The sequence below is a fragment of the Pseudophryne corroboree genome, chromosome 11, assembly GCF_028390025.1.
Source record: "Pseudophryne corroboree isolate aPseCor3 chromosome 11, aPseCor3.hap2, whole genome shotgun sequence".
In the NCBI taxonomy this organism is placed as follows: Eukaryota; Metazoa; Chordata; class Amphibia; order Anura; family Myobatrachidae; genus Pseudophryne; species Pseudophryne corroboree.
The window spans coordinates 20,999,607-21,026,691 of NC_086454.1; the positions used below are offsets into that span (position 1 = coordinate 20,999,607).

The 27,085-nt window shown below is 47.2% G+C and overlaps 1 protein-coding gene across 2 annotated transcripts in view; it reads right to left on the reverse strand.

The window, feature by feature from the left end:
• The window catches only part of GAS2 (growth arrest specific 2), a 185,810-nt gene extending 168,797 nt beyond the window's left edge, over positions 1-17,013 (reverse strand). The window contains exons 1-2 of one of the 2 annotated variants that reach the window (XM_063946363.1): positions 16,962-17,013; positions 15,679-15,780 (exon numbers count right to left, since the gene is read on the reverse strand). The gene's annotated coding sequence lies outside the window, so the exon portion shown is untranslated. Of the gene's footprint in view, positions 1-10,762; positions 10,891-15,678; positions 15,781-16,961 lie in introns of those variants that run through there. The other variant, XM_063946364.1, reaches the window with a different exon arrangement.
• Between the last annotated feature and the right edge of the window lie 10,072 nt (positions 17,014-27,085).

Below are 27,085 nucleotides of genomic sequence, written 5' to 3' on the forward strand. Positions count from 1 at the left end.
CATTCTGTGATGTCAGCGGTCTCCCATACTGTAATGTTAGCTGTCGCCTATTCTGTGATGTCAGCTGTCTCCCATACTCTGATGTCAGCTGTCTCCCATACTGTGATGTTAGCTGTCTCCCATTATGTGATGTCAGCTGTCTCCCATACTGTGATGTCAGCTGTCTCCCATACTCTGATGTCAGCTGTCTCCCATACTGTGATGTCAGCTGTCTCCCATACTGTGATGTCAGCTGTCTCCCATACTGTGATGTCAGCTGTCTCCCATACTGTGATGTCAGCTGTCTCCCATACTGTGATGTCAACTGTCTCCCATTATGTGATGTCAGCTGTCTCCCATACTGTGATGTCAGCAATCTCTCATTCTGTGATGTCAGTAGAAAATGTTTGCTGAAGGTATATGAATGGCTAATTCTTCCCCTTCCCAACATGACCCCTCATATCTTTGTGAGGAAGGGATGTCCATCGACCATCGATAATTCAAAATCATCGATTATCTATGACCAATGTTGAATACTTTTATTATCAATGGGGGAGAACCAGATGGTTTCCCACCATCGATGATGCACAAGCAATGACAATTTTTTTTACAAAGTGCTGGGATTAGGAGTTTAGCTCCGCCCCCAACAATCTCATGAAGCTCCGCTCCTGGCTCTCATTGGCCCACAGCTTACTGAATTGTAAAGCAGACATGACCATTGGTGGGTGAAACCATCGATGGTTCCCTTGCAGATGGTTTCACACCATTGAGGTTACCCATCAATGGTACCATCGATGGTGACCATGAATGGGTAACCCACCGATGACCGTCTCTATAGTTAGGTACATATTCTTTTCACAGTAGAGACAGATTTTGGGGAAATTGATCAAATGTTGGAGACAGATAACGATGCAGAAAGATAAAGTACCAACCAATTAGTTCCTGCCAAACACATCATGTAACATGGCAGCTGCAGGCTGATTGGTTGGTACTTAGGGGCAGATTTATTAAGCCTTGAAAAGTGATAAAGTGGAAGGTGATAACGCACCAGCCAAACAGCTCCTAACTGTCATTTTTCAAACCCAGCCTGTAACATGGCCGTTAGGAGCTGATTGGCTGGTGCATTATCACCTTCCACTTTATCACTTCACCAGGCTTAATAAATCTGCCCCTTTAGGGGTCTATAGCCCACATTCTGAGTTGATCGCTAGCTGCTTTCGGTCGCAGCGCGGCGATCAGGCTAAAATTCGGCATTTTTACGCATGCGTATGGGCCGCAGTGCACACGTGCGAAGTACTTTCACACAAAACTATGCAGTTTTACACAAGGTCTTGCGGCGCTTTTCAGTCGCACTGCCGATCGCTGAGTGATTGACAGGAAAGGGGTGTTTCTGGGAGGTAACTGGCCGTTTTCCGGGAGTGTTCTAAAAAACGCAGGCGTGCCAGATGAAAACGCAGGCGTGCCTGGGGAAATGGGGGAGTGGCTGGCCGAACGCAGGGCGTGTTTGTGACATCAAAGCAGGAACTAAACAGTCTGCAGTGATCGCAAGGTAGGAGTAGGTCTGGAGCTACTCCGAAACTGCAGGAAAAGATTTGACAGCAATTCTGCTAACCTTTCGTTCGCACTTCTGCTAAGCTAAGATACACTCCCAAAGAGCGGCGGCCTAGCGTGTGCAATGCTGCTAAAAGCAGCTAGCGAGCGAACAACTCGTACGAAGACTTGGAGAGAGATAAAGTACCAGTCAACTAGCTCCTAGCTGTCATTTTTAAAAACAGCCTGTAACATGGCAGTTAGCAGCGGATTGGCTGGTGCACTTTATCTCTCTCCAAGGCTTAGTAAACACAGTACACCCCTTAATCAATTGGTTCAATCCCAATAGTGTGATCAGAAGTCTATCAGTGTGATCAGATGTGCTCTAGGCTTTTATTCTTTTTTATCTTGCAATTTCAGTCCATATACATGCAAAGGTAGAAATAAATGTATATCGTGTATATATATATATATATATATATATATATATATATATACATAGAAAGATATATATATATATATATATATAGATAGATAGATAGATAGATAGATAGATAGATAGATAGATAGATAGATAGATAGATAGATAGATAGATACTTTTTTCCAACCATTCATTTGGGTTCAGTAGTTGTCTAAATTATGTGACAGTAAGTTTTGTGAGTTAAGCATTTTGGGAGGTAAAATAAAATAAAAGTAGATTCTTTCCTGGAGAAACCAGGAGGCATGGTAGGCTTAGCCAGTGGGAAGCACACAGGAAACAGAAGTGTAAGTGCGAGCAAATGTATTAAGTAGAGATGAGCGGGTTCGGTTTCTCTGAATCCGAACCCGCACGAACTTCATGTTTTTTTTCACGGGTCCGAGCGACTCGGATCTTCCCGCCTTGCTCGGTTAACCCGAGCGCGCCCGAACGTCATCATGACGCTGTCGGATTCTCGCGAGACTCGGATTCTATATAAGGAGCCGCGCGTCGCCGCCATTTTCACACGTGCATTGAGATTGATAGGGAGAGGACGTGGCTGGCGTCCTCTCCATTTAGATTAGGAGAGAGAGAGAGAGATTGACCTGAGGCTGATACTGTAGAAGAGAGTGCAGAGTTTAGTGACTGACCACAGTGACCACCAGCAGTGCAGTTGTTTTATTTAATATATCCGTTCTCTGCCTGAAAAAAACGGTACACACAGTGACTCAGTCACATACCATATCTGTGTGCACTGCTCAGCCCAGTGTGCTGCATGCCTGCATCATCTATGTATATATTATATATCTGACTGTGCTCAGCTCACACAGCTTATAATTGTGGGGGAGACTGGGGAGCACTGCAGTGCCAGTTATAGGTTATAGCAGGAGCCAGGAGTACAAGACAGTCACATACCATATCTGTGTGCACTGCTCAGCCCAGTGTGCTGCATCATCTATGTATATATTATATATCTGACTGTGCTCAGCTCACACAGCTTATAATTGTGGGGGAGACTGGGGAGCACTGCAGTGCCAGTTATAGGTTATAGCAGGAGCCAGGAGTACATATTATATTAAAATTAAACAGTGCACACTTTTGCTGCAGGAGTGCCACTGCCAGTGTGACTGACCAGTGACCTGACCACACTGACCACCAGTATAGTTAGTAGTATACTATATTGTGATTGCCTGAAAAAGTTAAACACTCGTCGTGTGACTTCACTTGTGTGGTGTTTTTTTTTTTATTCTATAAAAAACTCATTCTGCTGACAGACAGTGTCCAGCAGGTCCGTCATTATATAATATATATACCTGTCCGGCTGCAGTAGTGATATATATATATTTTTTATATCATTATTTATCATCCAGTCGCAGCAGACACAGTACGGTAGTTCACGGCTGTAGCTACCTCTGTGTCGGCACTCGGCAGTCCATCCATAATTGTATACCACCTACCCGTGGTTTTTTTTTCTTTCTTCTTTATACATACATACTACTACATCTCTTTATCAACCAGTCTATATTAGCAGCAGACACAGTACAGTACGGTAGTTCACGGCTGTGGCTACCTCTGTGTCGGCACTCGGCAGTCCGTCCATAATTGTATACCACCTAACCGTGGTTTTTTTTTTCTTTCTTCTTTATACATACATACTACGACATCTCTTTATCAACCAGTCTATATTAGCAGCAGACACAGTACAGTACGGTAGTTCACGGCTGTGGCTACCTCTGTGTCGGCACTCGGCAGTCCGTCCATAATTGTATACCACCTAACCGTGGTTTTTTTTTCTTTCTTCTTCATACATACATACTACGACATCTCTTTATCAACCAGTCTATATTAGCAGCAGACACAGTACAGTACGGTAGTTCACGGCTGTGGCTACCTCTGTGTCGGCACTCGGCAGTCCGTCCATAATTGTATACCACCTAAGCGTGGTTTTTTTTTCTTTCTTCTTTATACATACATACTACTACATCTCTTTATCAACCAGTCTATATTAGCAGCAGACACAGTACAGTACGGTAGTTCACGGCTGTGGCTACCTCTGTGTCGGCACTCGGCAGTCCGTCCATAATTGTATACCACCTAACCGTGGTTTTTTTTTCTTTCTTCTTCATACATACATACTACGACATCTCTTTATCAACCAGTCTATATTAGCAGCAGACACAGTACAGTACGGTAGTTCACGGCTGTGGCTACCTCTGTGTCGGCACTCGGCAGTCCGTCCATAATTGTATACCACCTACCCGTGGGTTTTTTTTCTTTCTTCTTTATACATACATACTACTACATCTCTTTATCAACCAGTCTATATTAGCAGCAGACACAGTACAGTACGGTAGTTCACGGCTGTGGCTACCTTTGTGTCGGCACTCGGCAGTCCGTCCATAATTGTATACCACCTACCCGTGGTTTTTTTTTTCTTCTTCATACATACATACTACGACATCTCTTTATCAACCAGTCTATATTAGCAGCAGACACAGTACAGTACGGTAGTTCACGGCTGTGGCTACCTCTGTGTCGGCACTCGGCAGTCCGTCCATAATTGTATACCACCTAACCGTGGTTTTTTTTCCTTTCTTCTTCATACATACATACTACGACATCTCTTTATCAACCAGTCTATATTAGCAGCAGACACAGTACGGTAGTTCACGGCTGTAGCTACCTCTGTGTCGGCACTCGGCAGTCCGTCCATAATTGTATACTAGTATCCATCCATCTCCATTGTTTACCTGAGGTGCCTTTTAGTTGTGCCTATTAAAATATGGAGAACAAAAATGTTGAGGTTCCAAAATTAGGGAAAGATCAAGATCCACTTCCACCTCGTGCTGAAGCTGCTGCCACTAGTCATGGCCGAGACGATGAAATGCCAGCAACGTCGTCTGCCAAGGCCGATGCCCAATGTCATAGTACAGAGCATGTCAAATCCAAAACACCAAATATCAGTAAAAAAAGGACTCCAAAACCTAAAATAAAATTGTCGGAGGAGAAGCGTAAACTTGCCAATATGCCATTTACCACACGGAGTGGCAAGGAACGGCTGAGGCCCTGGCCTATGTTCATGGCTAGTGGTTCAGCTTCACATGAGGATGGAGGCACTCAGCCTCTCGCTAGAAAAATGAAAAGACTCAAGCTGGCAAAAGCAGTAGCACCGCAAAGAACTGTGCGTTCTTCGAAATCCCAAATCTACAAGGAGAGTCCAATTGTGTCGGTTGCGATGCCTGACCTTCCCAACACTGGACGTGAAGAGCATGCGCCTTCCACCATTTGCACGCCCCCTGCAAGTGCTGGAAGGAGCACCCGCAGTCCAGTTCCTGATAGTCAGATTGAAGATGTCAGTGTTGAAGTACACCAGGATGAGGAGGATATGGGTGTTGCTGGCGCTGGGGAGGAAATTGACCAGGAGGATTCTGATGGTGAGGTGGTTTGTTTAAGTCAGGCACCCGGGGAGACACCTGTTGTCCGTGGGAGGAATATGGCCGTTGACATGCCTGGTGAAAATACCAAAAAAATCAGCTCTTCGGTGTGGAACTATTTCAACAGAAATGCGGACAACAGGTGTCAAGCCGTGTGTTCCCTTTGTCAAGCTGTAATAAGTAGGGGTAAGGACGTTAACCACCTCGGAACATCCTCCCTTATACGTCACCTGCAGCGCATTCATAATAAGTCAGTGACAAGTTCAAAAACTTTGGGTGACAGCGGAAGCAGTCCACTGACCAGTAAATCCCTTCCTCTTGTAACCAAGCTCACGCAAACCACCCCACCAACTCCCTCAGTGTCAATTTCCTCCTTCCCCAGGAATGCCAATAGTCCTGCAGGCAATGTCACTGGCAATTCTGACGAGTCCTCTCCTGCCTGGGATTCCTCCGATGCATCCTTGCGTGTAACGCCTACTGCTGCTGGCGCTGCTGTTGTTGCTGCTGGGAGTCGATGGTCATCCCAGAGGGGAAGTCGTAAGCCCACTTGTACTACTTCCAGTAAGCAATTGACTGTTCAACAGTCCTTTGCGAGGAAGATGAAATATCACAGCAGTCATCCTGCTGCAAAGCGGATAACTGAGGCCTTGACAACTATGTTGGTGTTAGACGTGCGTCCGGTATCCGCCGTTAGTTCACAGGGAACTAGACAATTTATTGAGGCAGTGTGCCCCCGTTACCAAATACCATCTAGGTTCCACTTCTCTAGGCAGGCGATACCGAGAATGTACACGGACGTCAGAAAAAGACTCACCAGTGTCCTAAAAAATGCAGTTGTACCCAATGTCCACTTAACCACGGACATGTGGACAAGTGGAGCAGGGCAGGGTCAGGACTATATGACTGTGACAGCCCACTGGGTAGATGTATGGACTCCCGCCGCAAGAACAGCAGCGGCGGCACCAGTAGCAGCATCTCGCAAACGCCAACTCTTTCCTAGGCAGGCTACGCTTTGTATCACCGGTTTCCAGAATACGCACACAGCTGAAAACCTCTTACGGCAACTGAGGAAGATCATCGCGGAATGGCTTACCCCAATTGGACTCTCCTGTGGATTTGTGGCATCGGACAACGCCAGCAATATTGTGTGTGCATTAAATATGGGCAAATTCCAGCACGTCCCATGTTTTGCACATACCTTGAATTTGGTGGTGCAGAATTATTTAAAAAACGACAGGGGCGTGCAAGAGATGCTGTCGGTGGCCAGAAAAATTGCGGGACACTTTCGGCGTACAGGCACCACGTACAGAAGACTGGAGCACCACCAAAAACTACTGAACCTGCCCTGCCATCATCTGAAGCAAGAAGTGGTAACGAGGTGGAATTCAACCCTCTATATGCTTCAGAGGTTGGAGGAGCAGCAAAAGGCCATTCAAGCCTATACAATTGAGCACGATATAGGAGGTGGAATGCACCTGTCTCAAGCGCAGTGGAGAATGATTTCAACGTTGTGCAAGGTTCTGATGCCCTTTGAACTTGCCACACGTGAAGTCAGTTCAGACACTGCCAGCCTGAGTCAGGTCATTCCCCTCATCAGGCTTTTGCAGAAGAAGCTGGAGACATTGAAGGAGGAGCTAACACGGAGCGATTCCGCTAGGCATGTGGGACTTGTGGATGGAGCCCTTAATTCGCTTAACAAGGATTCACGGGTGGTCAATCTGTTGAAATCAGAGCACTACATTTTGGCCACCGTGCTCGATCCTAGATTTAAAGCCTACCTTGGATCTCTCTTTCCGGCAGACACAAGTCTGCTGGGGTTGAAAGACCTGCTGGTGAGAAAATTGTCAAGTCAAGCGGAACGCGACCTGTCAACATCTCCTCCTTCACATTCTCCCGCAACTGGGGGTGCGAGGAAAAGGCTCAGAATTCCGAGCCCACCCGCTGGCGGTGATGCAGGGCAGTCTGGAGCGACTGCTGATGCTGACATCTGGTCCGGACTGAAGGACCTGACAACGATTACGGACATGTCGTCTACTGTCACTGCATATGATTCTCTCACCATTGAAAGAATGGTGGAGGATTATATGAGTGACCGCATCCAAGTAGGCACGTCACACAGTCCATACTTATACTGGCAGGAAAAAGAGGCAATTTGGAGGCCATTGCACAAACTGGCTTTATTCTACCTAAGTTGCCCTCCCACAAGTGTGTACTCCGAAAGAGTGTTTAGTGCCGCCGCTCACCTTGTCAGCAATCGGCGTACGAGGTTACATCCAGAAAATGTGGAGAAGATGATGTTCATTAAAATGAATTATAATCAATTCCTCCGCGGAGACATTGACCAGCAGCAATTGCCTCCACAAAGTACACAGGGAGCTGAGATGGTGGATTCCAGTGGGGACGAATTGATAATCTGTGAGGAGGGGGATGTACACGGTGATATATCGGAGGGTGATGATGAGGTGGACATCTTGCCTCTGTAGAGCCAGTTTGTGCAAGGAGAGATTAATTGCTTCTTTTTTGGGGGGGGTCCAAACCAACCCGTCATATCAGTCACAGTCGTGTGGCAGACCCTGTCACTGAAATGATGGGTTGGTTAAAGTGTGCATGTCCTGTTTTGTTTATACAACATAAGGGTGGGTGGGAGGGCCCAAGGACAATTCCATCTTGCACCTCTTTTTTCTTTTATTTTTCTTTGCGTCATGTGCTGTTTGGGGAGGGTTTTTTGGAAGGGACATCCTGCGTGACACTGCAGTGCCACTCCTAAATGGGCCCGGTGTTTGTGTCGGCCACTAGGGTCGCTAATCTTACTCACACAGTCAGCTACCTCATTGCGCCTCTTTTTTTCTTTGCGTCATGTGCTGATTGGGGAGGGTTTTTTGGAAGGGACATCCTGCGTGACACTGCAGTGCCACTCCTAAATGGGCCCGGTGTTTGTGTCGGCCACTAGGGTCGCTAATCTTACTCACACAGTCAGCTACCTCATTGCGCCTCTTTTTTTCTTTGCGTCATGTGCTGATTGGGGAGGGTTTTTTGGAAGGGACATCCTGCGTGACACTGCAGTGCCACTCCTTAATGGGCCCGGTGTTTGTGTCGGCCACTAGGGTCGCTAATCTTACTCACACAGTCAGCTACCTCATTGCGCCTCTTTTTTTCTTTGCGTCATGTGCTGATTGGGGAGGGTTTTTTGGAAGGGACATCCTGCGTGACACTGCAGTGCCACTCCTAAATGGGCCCGGTGTTTGTGTCGGCCACTAGGGTCGCTTATCTTACTCACACAGTCAGCTACCTCATTGCACCTCTTTTTTTCTTTGCGTCATGTGCTGATTGGGGAGGGTTTTTTGGAAGGGACATCCTGCGTGACACTGCAGTGCCACTCCTAGATGGGCCAGGTGTTTGTGTCGGCCACTAGTGTCGCTTAGCTTAGTCATCCAGCGACCTTGGTGCAAATTTTAGGACTAAAAATAATATTGTGAGGTGTGAGGTATTCAGAATAGACTGAAAATGAGTGGAAATTATGGTTTTTGAGGTTAATAATAATATGGGATCAAAATGACCCCCAAATTCTATGATTTAAGCTGTTTTTTAGTGTTTTTTTAAAAAAACACCCGAATCCAAAACACACCCGAATCCGACAAAAAAAATTCGGTGAGGTTTTGCCAAAACGCGGTCGAACCCAAAACACGGCCGCGGAACCGAACCAAAAACCAAAACACAAAACCCGAAAAATTTCAGGCGCTCATCTCTAGTATTAAGTAGTGCGGGTGACATCACAGCCCAACCTTTCCGCACCTCGCCTGCTCAAGTTATACTGAGTCTAGACAGCCAATCAGAAGCCATTATTAATGTTACAGTACCTGACGTGGGCGGGGCTTATAATGACAGGTACTGATGTGCTGTGATACGTCCTGCCCCTGCCAGGTAGGATAAATCACCTTCCTGCTATTTCTTCCCTTCACCCATGGTGATAGAATCCCACAATATACTGGTGAGGGGTTTCCAGCTACCGTCACTGGAGGTCACTCCAAATCTCTCCAGTTGCCCAGTCTCTGCATTTCATGTTCAAGATTCATCTAATTTACATCCAAGCACCTTTCCATTTCCCAGCAGCCCTCGGTAGACAGTATTAAATAATGGTGCAGGATGTTTATTTTCCTATGCACACCGGACTTCCTGTCTGTACTACAGTATGTTGAAAGACAACACAAACAACTCTATTAGTAAACTAGAGAAAATAAGTCAGTAGCCTAGTACACTTCTTGTGTTGTGTTGTTGCATGACATTGCTATCTAGGAACCTATTCTATATGCCCCCTGCCCAGCTGTATCACTCTCCCCTGCCCGCCTCGCGGTCTCTGTATAGCGCTCACCCTGTGAGTTACATTACCACCTTTACCTTATTACCTATAATCCGCGCATTCATTACTTTCCAGGAGGTAAAGAAAAAATACATAAACAAAATAAAATGTAGCGCAATAAATACAGGTGACAGGTGCACAAAACACGTCTCAGCGAAACCTGCAAACAGACTCTAATAACGCGCTATATGTATATTTATTTCCCCCGTTACAGTATGAAAGGCGACCTTTCCAGTCATTCTCCTTCCTAGCGCGCAGCCAGCTTTGTACAGAACTTGCTACCGGTCTGGATTTGGCAGCTCTCGTTGGGGCCGCAATGTTTATTTTACCATGTACCTGTCCGCTAACATCCCTGTTAGGGAGACGCTAAAGCTGTTTCATCCACAAACTGACACATTCCACGGAATGACGGGCAGCGGAGATTCTGGCCAGGCTCTAGACAGCCGGGAAAACACACAAGCCCTCTCCAAAGAGAGAAAAAATATAACACAAACAACAACAACAATGAAGATATTCATCAGCGGCGGCGGCCTCTCCGTCCAATTACCCACAGTATTCCTGCAAGAGGCTCGTCTCCTACTCTGCAAACAGAGCACCAAGAACAATCAGCATTAAATACGTTTTATCTATAAGGCGACGGCGATGATTACAAGTACATTTGTGCATCAACAGCGTAATAGCCATCCGCTGATTATTAAGTGGCCCAACTAAATAACAACAAAAGTACCTATAAAATAACAAGGATAAAATATAATATAACCCATGCAATGCTGGGAAAAAAAAAAAAACTTTACACGTCTATAACGGCTGCAAAAGGTTAACGGCTCGGCTTGAAATATTTAGACTTTTTACTGCTGGACCGGCAATGAACTGTAAAGCGATGCATTCCAGATTTCAATAAGCAGCTATGTGTTCCCTCCTGCCTGTGCAGACATTAGGAAATGAAGCCACATACAGGGGTCTGGCTTACACATGTTCTCGGCTCGCTCCGCAATATGACTTACCCAGATCTATTTTCTCAGCTACTTGCAGGTTCTTCGGACACCCTGGGTAATGGTCTCAGCACCAGGATTGCAGGCCTGCACCTTCTCATGGTACTCAGAAGACTTAGGTGACTTCTGCAGGAGAAGGTTCTGCGTGAGGGGGGGGGGGGGGGGGGGGGGGGAGCGGTGATCAGCCTGCGAGAGGAAAGTGGATATGGGGTACTATTAAAGAGCAGGATACCTAGGTGCTCCCTAAGATATTGGATTACACTTTGTCCTTGGCTTTTACTTCCAGTCAATTTTTCCCCCCTCCTTTACACTGAGTACTGTACAACTGGAAAATAATACAGTCTGGCTTATTAATGCATCCCAGGATCAATTGCCGTGCAGTATTGTAACCATGTGCTTGTTCTTACTGCAAAACTAGCGCTACAAGAGCCTGGTGTTAAAGGGCCACTAAACTGAGAATACAATGCACGTTATTATTTTATATACACAAACTATTAGCAACTCTCACACAATGGAAATCAGAGCGTTTCCAGGACTTAGCAAAGCTGCAGATTTTAGAATTTAACATTTGTGGTCTGGGGGAAAATATTTCTCCTAAGCACAGCAGACTCTCCCCCTCTATAGGACACTGCAGTCAGCTACTTTTCTATGTGAAATGATTGCTCATATGGCCTAATTCAGACTGGAATGCTGCAGCGGCTGATGCCCGGTGTAGTGTACGAATGTGCAGAAGCCGCACTGTGCGTGCGCACACAGTGGGATGCAACGTCAAACAGGCAGATGTGGTCACGAGCCGCGGCGACTGCGTGACATCACACGCAGCCGCTGCTACCCAAAACATGGTCGGTAGCTACCTGCCTTCGCGGCTAGGCTGCATAGGCAGGGAGCTACTGGGCAGGTGCTTTTGCCCGTGTGCCGGGGGAAGGTGGTAGAGCCTGGTATGTGGGGCGGACTAGCCCTGTGCTGGGCGTCCCCCGCATGTCAGAGATTTTGATCATAGATGTGTGTTGTTTCACCGCTCCCCCCTCTCGGAATCACCCCCTTAGACAAGATATTGCATTCTGCTGGCTAAACACATATCATGTACTATTGCTGTTCTTCTGTGTACATTGTTGTGAATTTTATTGTACCAATTTTTGCATACAGTATCTGTCTATTGCAGGTATTTGGGACTGGGTGCGGTGTACACATGACAAGGTGGAATGGTAAAGTCAGATGTGGGTTGTTCCACACACGGTTGTGGCATAGCAAGCCACCCTCAATCCCTTTCCCCCAAAACATCCCTTTAATGTCATGTGCACTTGCCACTGGTACATGTGACGCTAAGGGGTGTCACTTAGTGAGACTTATCGCCCACCCTTCCCTGAACCATGACAAAAGCAATCATGAGAGCCTCTTATCTCAAAAAATATATTATCTACAATTATTTGCAGAGTAAAGCTATATTGGAAACTTTGTTTTAACAATGTAGAATTCTAGCCTGAGATGGAGTATATTAAAATATTTGGAAGCAGGGCCTGTGTGCATGTTCCCAAAGAAAAAACACCTGTAATACATGGTTTGAAAAACCCCACATCCTAAGCCAGAGTCATGGAAGGAGATACATACACTGCCTGCGCAAGAGAAGCAGAGGTACTGTAGGGTAACGTTGCCACAAAAGATAAAAAGGGCCTGAGTGGAACTGCAAGCATATTTGGGTAAGCAGATCTGCTCGCATCAGACATTTGCTCCTGCTTCCGGAGAGGAAGGATGGGGGTGTGAAAGTGTGTTCTAACAGGAAGTACCCGTATTAATTGCGGGAACCTGAGTCCTGTTGTAAAGAATGCTGATGATGGCGGTCGCCAGAATTAGCTAGCTGCTTCTTATTGGCTAATTGTCAGTTCCCTTCTGAAGTGGATAGGTGCTTTCTACATTGATCACACATCTATTATATGACTTTGTGAGTCTGTGTGAGAACAACATTTTGCTACTTTCATTTATTTGCCAAAAAATTATGTTGTTCCTGCCATAATATAGATGTTCTATTTATGCAACGGAAGCATAACAAAACAGCGACTGCATTTAGTGATCAAAGCAAAGGTTGTTTGTGCTAATGACCTGGTTGGGTGTAGGTGTACCTGCGTGTAAGGTCGCCTGGCAATAATGAATGCTCATGTTTGGGGCTGCCATGTATCTGTGGATAAATAGGAGATGGAAACTTTCTACTGGGGCTAAAGTCAGCGCAATCCTCCTGAAGCATTATAGGACACCAGTGGATACATTCTAGCATAATCTGGATAAGGAGATACCAGCAAGAGATGATCTACATGTATATGGTTTGTATCCATCACTGCGTCTCCCTCTGCGATCATATCTGTAGCAGCATCAACGCGTTTCAGAGATGTCTCAAGATATCTCGAGAGTTGTCTCTCAATTTGGATATATTTTTGTATGTGCTATTATCATGTAGCATAACAATGAGCAATTATATCTATATCTATGACCCAGAGTGGGTGCTATTATAAAGTAGCGTTTAAGGACCACCATTATCAGAGTAGCCTCGCCGAGGCCTGGTGGCTTAACCATATCTTTGCAAATATATGCAACTAAGATCTCTGAATTTTTTATTACCATGTAGTGCTCAAGTCTTACTGCTGGTATGTTTTGGTGTGCTGGTGAAAACCACAGGCATCTCTGAAACGCGTTGATGCTGCTACCTGTAGGATCGCAGAGGAAGACACAGCGACGGACCCTTGAGCTTGAGGCTGCAACCAGACCATCCACTCTGAAACCACCTGGGACGTTTCAGATCAAGAAACTCGAGAGGGCACGATACCTGCTACTCTACCTATTTTTGCTTTCCAGATTTTATCTGTCCCAATTTGAGCAGTTTTTTCTTTTTTTTTGTTATATTAAAAAATTGTTACTGTATCGGAGTTTCTTTTTCTCCTTTGTATGCATTTCACTTATAAGAGGAGGACGGTCAAATATACAGTGACGATTGGAACCTAAAAGGTCTGGACGGGGCATATGCAGCGGGAGAGACATATTACAAAAGAAACCTTTATGTGAATGCTCCAAGCTGTTTATATGTGGGTGCCCCCTGATTGGCTCGTTGTTGCCTTGAGAGACCTGAGGTTATCCGACACTACCAAAGTGAACGAGCATCAGGACTTGTGTATTGTGGGTACGTTTATAGGAAGATACTTTGTGTTCTGCACAGAAATGTTATTATATCAGCCCGCATTACATTTGGGTGTAGATATTGAATATTTAATTCTGATTGATTTATATGGGAAGTGTTGGAGAGCCCAGCGCTGAGATCCACCACTTTTGCTTTATTATGGATATGTTTTGAGCTGGTGACTCCAATGATCGCACGTCATCGAGGGGTTCCATATTGAAGTTAGGGGATAGATGAACGTCCTGGTGAAGAAAGCGTTATCTACATTACAATCTACAGGGGCAGAACACGATTCGGCAGGATGTCCTGGCCAGGAGATCGCTTGTATGGAGCAACTGGTAGAGGACCTTAGAAAGCCCACAGCTTAGCCATCGGGGGAAACGTGATGCCAGTGCCGGAATAACAACAGGGCAGCCGGGGAGGTATTCCAGGGGCACCGGCACATAAAAGGTCCCCACATATAGCTACATTAGCAGTGGGGGGGGGGGGGGGGGGCATACAGTGCGTTCAACACATTGTCGTCAGTTTTATTGGTAGGGGCCCCCACAAGTTACTTGGCCTGGTGCCAACTCAACCTTAATCCAGGTCTGCATGATGCCTTCCTAAATGTGAGATTGACGGCGGAGAACTGGCACTTTCGCAAGGTCACTAGATCAAAGCTTGGAGACCCCGCAGCAGAAGCCATCATGGGGGGCTGTTAGTGTAGTGTTTAATAATATCCCTGGTCCTTCTGACTACGACAGCTGTATGTGTCCTCTACTATTATAACGTTTAAGCACAGACCCGGTCTAGAACCCGGCCGATGTCTGCTACTGCAGTATAAAAAGCAATTTGTGTATGGTGCTTGTTAATGAATAAAATAAATGTCCTGGGCAGTGCCCTCAATTATTCGCTGGAGGTCGGATATGTTTTGTCCGTTGAGTGTGGCAGACATAGCATAAGTCCAGTTATGGCACCAAAACCTCAGGACAAAAGCAGGATGCATTATAGAAGGTGACGTTCTGTGTATCAGCACTGCATGGTATTTGTAGGGCCCAGTGTGGCGTGTTACCGTCCTCTGCACATACCTGTGTATATGCGGCATCAGAACAGAGGCTGAAGTACATATACCTGCAGTATACGCTTATTCCCAAATAGCCGTCCTATTTTTATTACTTTTATTAATGTCACTTTTTTTCCCCATGAGCAAAGTAAAACATATGGGGGGTGTCATTCCGAGTTGATCGCTCGCTAGTAGTTTTTAGCAGCCATGCAAACGCATTGTCGCTGCCCACTGGGGAGTGTATTTTAGCTTTGCAGAAGTGCGAACGCCTGTGCAGCAGAGCGCCTGCAAAATCTTTTTGTGCAATACAAGACCAGACCTGTAGTTACTTATCTTGTACGTTGATTCTAACGAAGGAGGGACGGCTTTTGACGTCACACACTCAGCGAACGCCCAGCCACGCCTGCATTTTCCCCGACACACCTGCGTTTTTCTAAGCACTCCCTGAAAACGGTCAGTTGACACCCAGAAATGCCTTCTTTCTGTCAGTCTCCTTGCGGCCGCCAGTGCGATTGGAATCGTCGCTAGAACCAGTGCAAAACCACAATGGACTTTGTACCCATACAACGTGCGTGCGCATTGCGGTGCCTACGCTTGCGCAGATTAGCCATTTTTTACACTGATCGCTGCGCAGCTAACAACGGCAGCTAGCGATCAACTCAGAATGACCCCCATGGACACAAGCCATCCGGAGGACGGGTCCTCATTTACTGTTGTACTTACCTGTACTGCTATGAGTGTGTGTGACTTGCCATTATGCTGCATTGTGACCTCTCCAGCCCCCTGGTGGCCACATGACGGTAGTACACCTTTGGTACGGATCACCTGTCAGTCACAAAGGTAATGAAAAGAGAATACAGGTGTTAGGTGAGGCCGGCGGCTGTCACTGATGTAGCTCATCCTGTATGCGCGTTTCACTTTTGTGGCAAAGGAGCCCGCACCCCATTACACTGGGCATGTTCTAGTTAATATTATTTTGTATTAATGATGTGCTTGTGATAAGTTCTAGTGGGGCCTATTCATTAAGCAGAGCTGTCTCATAAGTGGCACATTTAACGACCAGGTCTTTTTGATAAATGCCCAATCCATGAGCTGGGCTGCTGACCTGTAATATGCTGATCTGGGGTGTCAGGCTGTGGAAGTGTAGCTGAGTGGGTGAGGTGATTAGGAAATATATATATTGTATGATCAGGGTCAGTGCTACCATTAGGCCAGCATAGGGGGAGCCAGGGTTTGTTTGCACTTAACTCAATCAATAATCCATAATGTCACTCATTCACTGTCTTTATTTACCCCGTGGTGCTCCACACAGGCACACACTGAGCACCATTTGCTGAAGACGCAGGGCAAGAGGCGGGCAGTGGCTGATGAGAGATGTCAGACGAAGGGGAGGGGGGGGGGGGCGCATCGTTAACGACATTGAGTGTACGCACTGGACCAAATTGTAAAAGATCTCGCTTAGATCGGCCGTTCCGAGCGAGATCTTTTACTTTCTCGTCTAGTGTGTATGGGGTGTAACACTGGAGAAATCAGAGATTCTATGTGGTCGGAGGCTTACCACAATTGAATTAGCTTTTTGTCGCCATGTAACTCCATCTTATGATGGCTTTATCATATACCCGTCTATGGGAGAGTGTATGGGAGAGTGAGGAGCCGGAGAGGGCGTGCGTATACTCAAAGAACCCCTCGCCGTCTGCTTTAAGCTGCCGGTAAGGAGGAGAAATCCCTAGCACAGTAGCGGGGGGTTTCACCAGGGTTCCGAGAAGAGGCCAGCAATGAGGAATTGCAACGCAACTTAGGAGTTCAGCCAATCAGCTCCTAACTGTCATTTTTCAAACTCGGCCTGTTACATGGCAGTTAGGAGCTGGTTGTTAGGTACTTTATCTCTCTCCAAGGCTTAGTAAATAGACCCCTAAATATGTATTGCCGCCATAAACAGTGATTCAGATTTTAGGTTTTACCCTTTACTGTGATTGGATGACAGACATACGGAGAGGTATACTCACACACCACTCGTCATTGTCAGATAACCTACTCTCGCTATGTCCTGCAGTCATGTAATGAAAGTAAAATGTGTTTCACTACATCTAGTTGCACTGAGTACACACGGTAGCACTGAACAATCAGGCAGCGAGTCCGGCGTCCGGTCATATGTTAGTGTAAATGCGTTGCTTAGCAACACTGAGTGCAATACACCTAAACCTGGGCCGACCTGTTCTGCAGGGAATGTCCTGACTCTGCAAATTAATAATCAGCATGTTTCATTGCTTAGTAATTAAAATAAGAAAGTGACAGTGTGCCACCGAGTGAGTAGTAAATCATTTTCAAGTGCAGGTTTACCTCGTAGACTGGTACAGGCATAGCAACTAATCAGATGCTAGCTTTCATTAGTCTGACTGCACTTAATTGCGAGAAGCTGATTCTGGGTTGCTGTGGGTTACAGCACATCATGTGCTTTTTGCAACACTTGCGTATTTCGGCCCTCATTCCGAGTTGATCGCTCGCAAGGCGATTTTAGCAGAGTTGCTCACGCTAAGCCGCCGCCTACTGGGAGTGAATCTTAGCATCTTAAAATTGCGACCGAAGTAATCGCAATATTGCGATTACACACCTCGTAGCAGTTTCTGAGTAGCTCCAGACTTACTCGGCATCTGCGATCAGTTCAGTGCTTGTCGTTCCTGGTTTGACGTCACAAACACACCCAGCGTTCGCCCAGACACTCCTCCGTTTCTCCGGCCACTCCTGCGTTTTTTCCGGAAACGGTAGCGTTTTTTCCCACACGCCCATAAAACGGCCTGTTTCCGCCCAGTAACACCCATTTCCTGTCAATCACATTACGATCGCCAGAACGATGAAAAAGCCGTGAGTAAAATTCCTAAGTGCATAGCAAATTTACTTGGCGCAGTCGCAGTGCGAACATTGCGCATGCGCACTAAGCGGAAAATCGCTGCGATGCGATGAAATTTACCGAGCGAACAACTCGGAATGAGGGCCTTCATTTGGAGCAGAAGGGATGGATAAGTGCAGAGGCATGTGGTCACAATTTGTAGAATCCCGGCAGGGCCGTAACTAGGGTGATGCGGATGGTGCTGGGCACACAGCACATATGTGCTGTGGGTAGAGATCTGGCCGCATCCACCCGTGATTGCCTATGCACTATCCACTGCCTGCTGTAATGTATGTAGTGGTGCGCACGGCATCTTCTCTGCCAGGTGCATCGCTACACATATTACACTGCAGCTGCCCATCTGTGTCCTCTACCCCCCCCCCCCCCCCCCAGCTCCCATGTCTGACCTGTAGGAAACACGCAGAAACAGAAAGCCAGCAGAGGACCACCATCAGACTAAGAGGAGCCAGCTGCCACTCCCCAGGCATCCTCTGCCTCCGACTGCCTTCCTCTTCTATCTGTCACCCACTGCCATCCCCGCTACCTATTGCCTTCCCCTGTCACCCTCTGTCTCTCCCTAGTCACCCTCTGCCATCCCCTGTCAAGCACTGCCTCCTCCTGTCTCCCTCTGTCTCTCACTAGTCATCCTCTGCCATCCCCTGTCACCATCTGCCATCTCCTGTCACCCACTACCATCCCCGTCACCCACTGCCTGACCTGCCAACCTATGCCTCTCCTTTTTCATCCTTTGCCATTCCCATCTTCCACATCATCATCACTCACTGCCTCCCCTTGCCACCCTCTACCTCCCTATCAACCTATGCTTCCCTCTCCCTAGTCACCACCTGCCTCTCCTTAGTTACCCTCTGCCATCACCCCTGTCACCCTCTGTCACGTCTCTGGCACCCTCTGCCACCACCTGTCACCCTCTACCATCCTGTCACCCTCTGCCTCTCTCTAGTCACCCTCTTTCTCTCCCTATTCACCCTCTGCCACACCCATCACCATCTGCCTCCCGTCACCTACTACCTCTCCCTAGTCACCCTCTATCTCTCCCTATCACCCACTGCCTCCCCCATCTCCCACTGCGTCTCCCTGCCACCCTCTGACTCCCAGTCACCCTCTGCCACCACTGCCATGCACTGCCTCCTCCCTGTTACCAACTGCCTCCCTGCCACCCCCAAAGCCTTCACAGTAGGTATAAACTTAACATATGCACAAATTTATTAAAAAACACATGCAGGGCAGGAACTCCGAAAGGAGCTCGTTTCTGTTTTGTGCCTGCACAATGCTACTGTGCATGTACGGTCTGCTGACCATACATATGTGGCAGCCATTCTGTGGTAACTTGCTGGGATTCTGTAATAATGGTCCTGTATTCATTTTTATTGTCTGATGAGGTCCCAGAGCAAAATAGTTTGAGAACCCCTGTTTTATATTAAACATATGATATGGCGCCATATCATTTATTAAGATAATAAGAATTTACTTACCGATAATTCTATTTCTCATAGTCCGTAGTGGATGCTGGGAACTCCGTAAGGACCATGGGGAATAGCGGCTCCGCAGGAGACTGGGCACAAATAGAAAGCTTTAGTACTACCTGGTGTGCACTGGCTCCTCCCCCTATGACCCTCCTCCAAGCCTCAGTTAGGATACTGTGCCCGGACGAGCGTACACAATAAGGAAGGATTTTGAATCCCGGGTAAGACTCATACCAGCCACACCAATCACACCGTATAACTTGTGATCTGAACCCAGTTTACAGTATGATAAACAGAGGAGCCTCTAGAAAAGATGGCTCACTACAACAATAACCCGATTTAGTTAACAATAACTATGTACAAGTATTGCAGACAATCCGCACTTGGGATGGGCGCCCAGCATCCACTACGGACTATGAGAAATAGAATTATCGGTAAGTAAATTCTTATTTTCTCTTACGTCCTAGTGGATGCTGGGAACTCCGTAAGGACCATGGGGATTATACCAAAGCTCCCAAACGGGCGGGAGAGTGCGGATGACTCTGCAGCACCGAATGAGAGAACTCCAGGTCCTCCTCAGCCAGGGTATCAAATTTGTAGAATTTAGCAAACGTGTTTGCCCCTGACCAAGTAGCTGCTCAGCAAAGTTGTAAAGCCGAGACCCCTCGGGCGGCCGCCCAAGATGAGCCCACTTTCCATGTGGAATGGGCTTTTACAGATTTTGGCTGTGGCAAGCCTGCCACAGAATGTGCAAGCTGAATTGTACTACAAATCCAACGAGCAATAGTCTGCTTAGAAGCAGGAGCACCCAGCTTGTTGGGTGCATACAGGATAAACAGCGAGTCAGATTTTCTGACTCCAGCCGTCCTGGAAACGTATATTTTCAGGGCCCTGACTACGTCCAGCAACTTGGAGTCCTCCAAGTCCCTAGTAGCCGCAGGTACCACAATAGGCTGATTCAGGTGAAACGCTGAAACCACCTTAGGGAGAAATTGAGGACGAGTCCTCAATTCTGCCCTATCCGTATGAAAAATTAGGTAAGGGCTTTTATAGGATAAAGCCGCCAATTCTGACACGCGCCTGGCTGAAGCCAGGGCCAATAGCATTACCACTTTCCATGTGAGATATTTTAAGTCCACAGTGGTGAGTGGTTCAAACCAATGTGATTTTAGGAACCCCAAAACCACATTGAGATCCCAAGGTGCCACTGGAGGCACAAAAGGAGGCTGTATATGCAGCACCCCTTTGACAAACGTCTGAACTTCAGGAACTGAAGCCAGTTCTTTTTGGAAGAAGATCGACAGGGCCGAAATTTGAACCTTAATGGACCCTAATTTTAGGCCCATAGACAGTCCTGTTTGCAGGAAATGCAGGAAACGACCCAGTTGAAATTCCTCTGTAGGGGCCTTCCTGGCCTCGCACCACGCAACATATTTACGCCAAATACGGTGATAATGCTGCACGGTTACATCCTTCCTGGCTTTGATCAGGGTAGGGATGACTTCATCCGGAATGCCTTTTTCCTTCAGGATCCGGCGTTCAACCGCCATGCCGTCAAACGCAGCCGCGGTAAGTCTTGGAACAGACAGGGTCCCTGCTGGAGCAGGTCCCTTCGTAGAGGTAGAGGCCACGGGTCCTCCGTGAGCATCTCTTGAAGTTACGGGTACCAAGTCCTTCTTGGCCAATCCGGAGCCACGAGTATAGTCCTTACTCCTCTCCTTCTTATGCTTCTCAGTACCTTGGGTATGAGAGGCAGAGGAGGGAACACATACACTGACTGGTACACCCACGGTGTTACCAGAGCGTCCACAGCTATTGCCTGAGGGTCTCGTGACCTGGCGCAATACCTGTCTAGTTTTTTGTTGAGGCGTGACGCCATCATGTCCACCTTTGGTTTTTCCCAACGGTTCACAATCATGTGGAAGACTTCTGGGTGAAGTCCCCACTCTCCCGGGTGGAGGTCGTGCCTGCTGAGGAAGTCTGCTTCCCAGTTGTCCACTCCCGGAATGAACACTGCTGACAGTGCTATCACATGATTTTCCGCCCAGCGAAGAATCCTTGCAACTTCTGCCATTGCCCTCCTGCTTCTTGTGCCGCCCTGTCTGTTTACGTGGGCGACTGCCGTGATGTTGTCTGACTGAATCAGCACCGGCTGACCTTGAAGCAGAGGTCGTGCTAGGCTTAGAGCATTGTAGATGGCCCTTAGCTCCAGGATATTTATGTGAAGTGATGTCTCCAGGCTTGACCACAAGCCCTGGAAATTTCTTCCTTGTGTGACTGCTCCCCAGCCTCTCAGGCTGGCATCCGTGGTCACCAGGACCCAGTCCTGAATGCCGAATCTGCGGCCCTCTAGAAGATGAGCACTCTGCAACCACCACAGAAGAGACACCCTTGTCCTTGGGGACAGGGTTATCCGTTGATGCATCTGAAGATGCGATCCGGACCATTTGTCCAGCAGATCCCACTGGAACGTTCTTGCGTGGAATCTGCCGAATGGAATCGCTTCGTAGGAAGCTACCATCTTTCCCAAGACTCTTGTGCATTGATGCACTGAGACTTGCCCTGGTTTCAGGAGGTTTCTGACCAGTTCGGATAACTCCCTGGCTTTCTCCTCCGGAAGGAACACCTTTTTCTGGACTGTGTCCAGAATCATCCCTAGGAACAGAAGACGTGTTGTCGGAATCAGCTGCGATTTTGGGATATTTAGAATCCAGCCGTGCTGCCGTAGCACTACTTGAGATAGGGCTACTCCGACTACTAACTGTTCTCTGGATCTTGCTCTTATCAGGAGATCGTCCAAGTAAGGGATAATTAAAACGCCTTTTCTTCGAAGAAGAATCATCATTTCGGCCATTACCTTGGTAAAGACCCGAGGTGCCGTGGATAATCCAAACGGCAGCGTCTGAAACTGATAGTGACAGTTTTGTACCACAAACCTGAGGTACCCTTGATGAGAAGGGTAAATGGGGACATGGAGGGAGGCATCTTTGATGTCCTGAGACACCATATAGTCCCCCTCTTCCAGGATCGCGATCACTGCCCTGAGTGACTCCATCTTGAATTTGAACCTCTGTATGTAAGTGTTCAAAGTCTTCAGATTTAAAATTGGTCTCACCGAGCCGTCCGGCTTCGGTACCACAAACAGCGTGGAATAATACCCCTTCCCTTGTTGCAGGAGGGGTACCTTGATTATCACCTGCTGGGAATACAGCTTGTGAACTGCCTCCAATACTGCCTCCCTGTCGGAGGGAGACGTTGGTAAAGCAGACTTCAGGAACCGGCGAGGGGGAGACGTCTCGAACTCCAATTTGTACCCCTGAGATACTACTTGCAGGATCCAGGGGTCCACTTGCGAGTGAGCCCACTGCGCGCTGAAATTCTTGAGACGGGCCCCCACCGTGCCTGAGTCCGCTTGTAAGGCCCCAGCGTCATGCTGAGGACTTGGCAGAAGCGGGGGAGGGCTTTTGTTCCTGGGAAGTGGCTGTCTGTTGCAGTCTTTTTCCCCTTCCTCTGCCCCGGGGCAGAAAAGAGGAACCTTTTGCTCGCTTGCCCTTATGGGGACGAAAGGACTGAGCCGGATAAGACGGCGTCTTTTTATGTTGAGAGGCTACCTGGGGTAAAAATGTGGATTTCCCAGCAGTTGCCGTGGCCACCAGGTCCGATAGACCGACCCCAAATAACTCCTCCCCTTTATAAGGCAATATTTCCATATGCCGTTTAGAGTCCGCATCACCTGACCACTGTCGCGTCCATAATCCTCTTCTGGCAGAAATGGACAGCGCACTCACTCTTGAAGCCAGAGTGGAAATATCCCTCTGTGCATCTCGCATATATAGAAATGCATCCTTTAAATGCTCTATAGTTAATAATATACTGTCCCTATCCAGGGTATCAATATTTTCAGTCAGGGAATCCGACCAAGCCACCCCAGCACTGCACATCCAGGCTGAGGCGATTGCTGGTCGCAGTATAACACCAGTATGTGTGTATATACTTTTAAGGATATTCTCCAGTTTTCTGTCACCTGGTTCCTTGAGGGCGGCCGTATCAGGAGACGGTAACGCCACTTGTTTTGATAAGCGTGTGAGCGCTTTATCCACTCTAGGGGGTGTTTCCCAACGCGCCCTAACCTCTGGCGGGAAAGGGTATAATGCCAATAACTTTTTAGAAATTATCAGTTTTTTATCGGGGGAAACCCACGCTTCATCACACACCTCATTTAACTCATCTGATTCAGGAAAAACTACAGGTAGTTTTTTCACACCCCACATAATAGTAATACCCTTTTTAGTGGTACTTGCAGTATCAGAAATGTTTAACACCTCTCTCATTGCCGTGATCATGTAACGTGTGGCCCTACTGGAAGTCACGTTTGTCTCCTCACCGTCGACACTGGAGTCAGTATCCGTGTCGACGTCAGTATCCACCACCTGAGGTAACGGCCTTTTTAGAGACCCTGATGGTTTTTGAGACGCCTGGACAGGGACTAGCTGATTAGTCGGCTGTCTCATGTCATCAACCGTCTTTTGTAAGGAGCTGACACTGTCACGTAAATCCTTCCATAAAGCCATCCACTCAGGTGTCGACTCCTTAGGGGGTGACATCTCTATTATAGGCAATTGCCCCGCCTCCACATCATTTTCCTCCTCATACATGTCGACACAACGTACCGACACACAGCACACGCACAGGGAATGCTCTGATAGAGGACAGGACCCCACTAGCCCTTTGGGGAGACAGAGGGAGAGTATGCCAGCACACACCAGAGCGCTATATATAGAGTGTTATATAAGTGTTTCTCCCTTATAGCTGCTGTATTGTTAATAACCAGCCAATTAGTGCCCCCCTCTCTTTTTTACCCTGTTTCTGTAGTGCAGGACTGCAGGGGAGAGTCAGGGAGACGTCCTTCCAGCGGAGCTGTGAGGGAAAATGGCGCCTGTGTGCTGAGGAGATAGGCCGCCGAGAAGGGGGCGGAGCCTTTCTCCCGCTTTTTGTGAAAATCTGGCAGGGGTTAAAATTCATCCATATAGCCCAGGAGCTATATGTGATGTATTTTTAGCCAGCCAAGGTGTTTCTATTGCTGCTCAGGGTGCCCCCCCCTAGCGCCCTGCACCCTCAGTGACCGGAGTGTGAAGTGTGCTGAGAAGCAATGGCGCACAGCTGCAGTGCTGTGCGCTACCTTGTGGAAGACAGGATGTCTTCTGCCGCCGATTTGCCGGACTCTTCTTGCTTCTGGCTCTGTAAGGGGGCCGGCGGCGCGGCTCTGGGACCGAGCTCCAAGGCTGGGCCTGTGAGCGGTCCCTCTGGAGCTAATGGTGTCCAGTAGCCAAGAAGCCCAATCCACTCTGCACGCAGGTGAGTTCGCTTCTTCTCCCCTTAGTCCCTCGATGCAGTGAGCCTGTTGCCAGCAGGTCTCACTGAAAATAAAAAACCTAAACTAAAACTTTCACTAAGAAGCTCAGGAGAGCCCCTAGTGTGCACCCTTCTCGTTCGGGCACAAAAATCTAACTGAGGCTTGGAGGAGGGTCATAGGGGGAGGAGCCAGTGCACACCAGGTAGTACTAAAGCTTTCTATTTGTGCCCAGTCTCCTGCGGAGCCGCTATTCCCCATGGTCCTTACGGAGTTCCCAGCATCCACTAGGACGTCAGAGAAAAATGGGTTATATTTCATACAGCTTTTCTATTCAAGGTAAAATAAGAGTACCCAGAGGCAGCCATTTTGTTTGTTGAAGCAGTGTACATGAGCAAACATAACTTCAGTTTGAAAGGCAATATCATGGAGGCAGCCTGAATACAGTGCCCAGAATAAGACTGTAACTAGAACTGTGTGGGACCCATAGCAAAATTTAGAATTGGTCCATAAAGTTCCTGCCACAGACATCGGCAGCCCATCCACCTGACTCTCCTCCACTGTGCGTCACTCTGCAGAGTGGAGGGAACCATCAGAGTGTCTTACCGTCTCTGCAGACTTTCATTCTGGAGCTGTCTCACGCCCACGGCCTTCAAATGCCTTGTGGTGCTGACAGACACCCAGCAGGGAGCTCATTAAGCTCCCCGCAGGCTGTGCACACACCGCTATATGACAGAAGGGAGCACGGCCTGGACCAGCTGCTACTTTCGTAGTTACACCAATGCCTCAATACCTAGACAATTGTTAAATAATATCTCGTTTTGCCGAGATATATCTATTCAATAAAGCAAAAAGGACTTAAAAATAAATAACTTAAAATAATTGAACTAAATCATGTTGTTGCGTACGTACAGCCATATAATGGGAGAGTAAACATTATATTATGATACAGTAAAGGAGGGGGGGAATAATAATATGATAATGAGATTCATGGACACCGACTCGGAATAAAACTGACTGCGCCCAGATTTAATTACCGCCAGGTCCTTGTTGTGTCCCCAAGCACACATAAATAGGGAATTCACTTCTAGGTTTGTATTTGTAATTAATGTAAATGAGCGAGGTAGAGGCCATTGATTTCTCCCAGGAATTAATTGGACATGATCAATCAGTGCATCAGAAGTGTGCCAGCTAGGTCATTCATCAGATCGTTAATGTCATCCTAGGCTGGCGCGGCCTTTCAGCTGGGGGAAGACGGAGTGCCCTTAGGGAGAGAGGTGCAGATCATTACACCGGTGACAATTAATTTGTGTTCTGCTGCCTTCAAGACTCATTATTCTTCACACGGCTGCAGTGACCGCTCGGTCTACAGAACTGCAGGACACAGGCCGGCGGTGTGACTGTGTAATTCTGGATGTGTTAACGGCTAAAAACATCTCCAGCAACATATAAAGCAAGAAAGTCCTTGAGTTCTTGTGTGTATGAGCCTTGTGTTTCACATCAGTCATGCATTAGGAAAGCACGGCGCACTTATGCAAATTGAGAAGCACGGCTGCCAAACAGGTTTTTGCGCTGAGCCTCCTCAATTGGAAACATGTTCCAGTGCAAGCATCCATATTATGTATGTGGATTATCATTTCATGAGGAACTAGTGACATCATTGGGGCTCTATAGTGATAGCTGCATTCTCCTGAATATGTGGTTAGGAACAAAATGGCCACCCCCAGCTGCGTGTAGGTGCAGTTTGGAGGCCATGGTAGATAGTTTCCTGGTAACAGGATTACCTTAATGTCCTGAGGGACAACACGCTTTATTTTGGGCAGTCATGCAGATAGCCGGGCACAGCCATTTTCTAAATAGATAAGACGTCAAAGAACTAATAAATAACGTGTTGTATGTCTGACAAATCCAGGAAGGACTTGTTGCCCATAGTAACCAATCAGATTCCAGCTATCTTTTCTGGTCTTTTATGGGCAACAATTCCTCTTTTCTTGAACTAGATAAAATCTAGAATCTGATTGGTTGCTATGGGTAACACCCACACATTTCTTATACTTGAAAAATGAAAGCTAAAATTTGATTGGTTGTTATGGGTATCACTCACACATTTCCTGTACTAGATAAATGATAGCTGGAATCTGATTGGTTACTATGGGTAACACCAACACATTTCCTGTCCTGGCTAAATGATAGATGAAATCTGCTTGCTATGGGCAATGCCTCCATTTTTCCTTTTTACAAGTTTTAGTCAATTTACCCCCAACATTTATTTGTAGAGATGTTTTTTTAAACTTTATTTCTGATTTTAAACCTTCCCATTGGTTAGTGGAGTGTACATGTAGAATATGTTGCTACGTATATATGTTGCTACGTATATTTGTCTTGCTATGTATATGTGTTGCTATATGT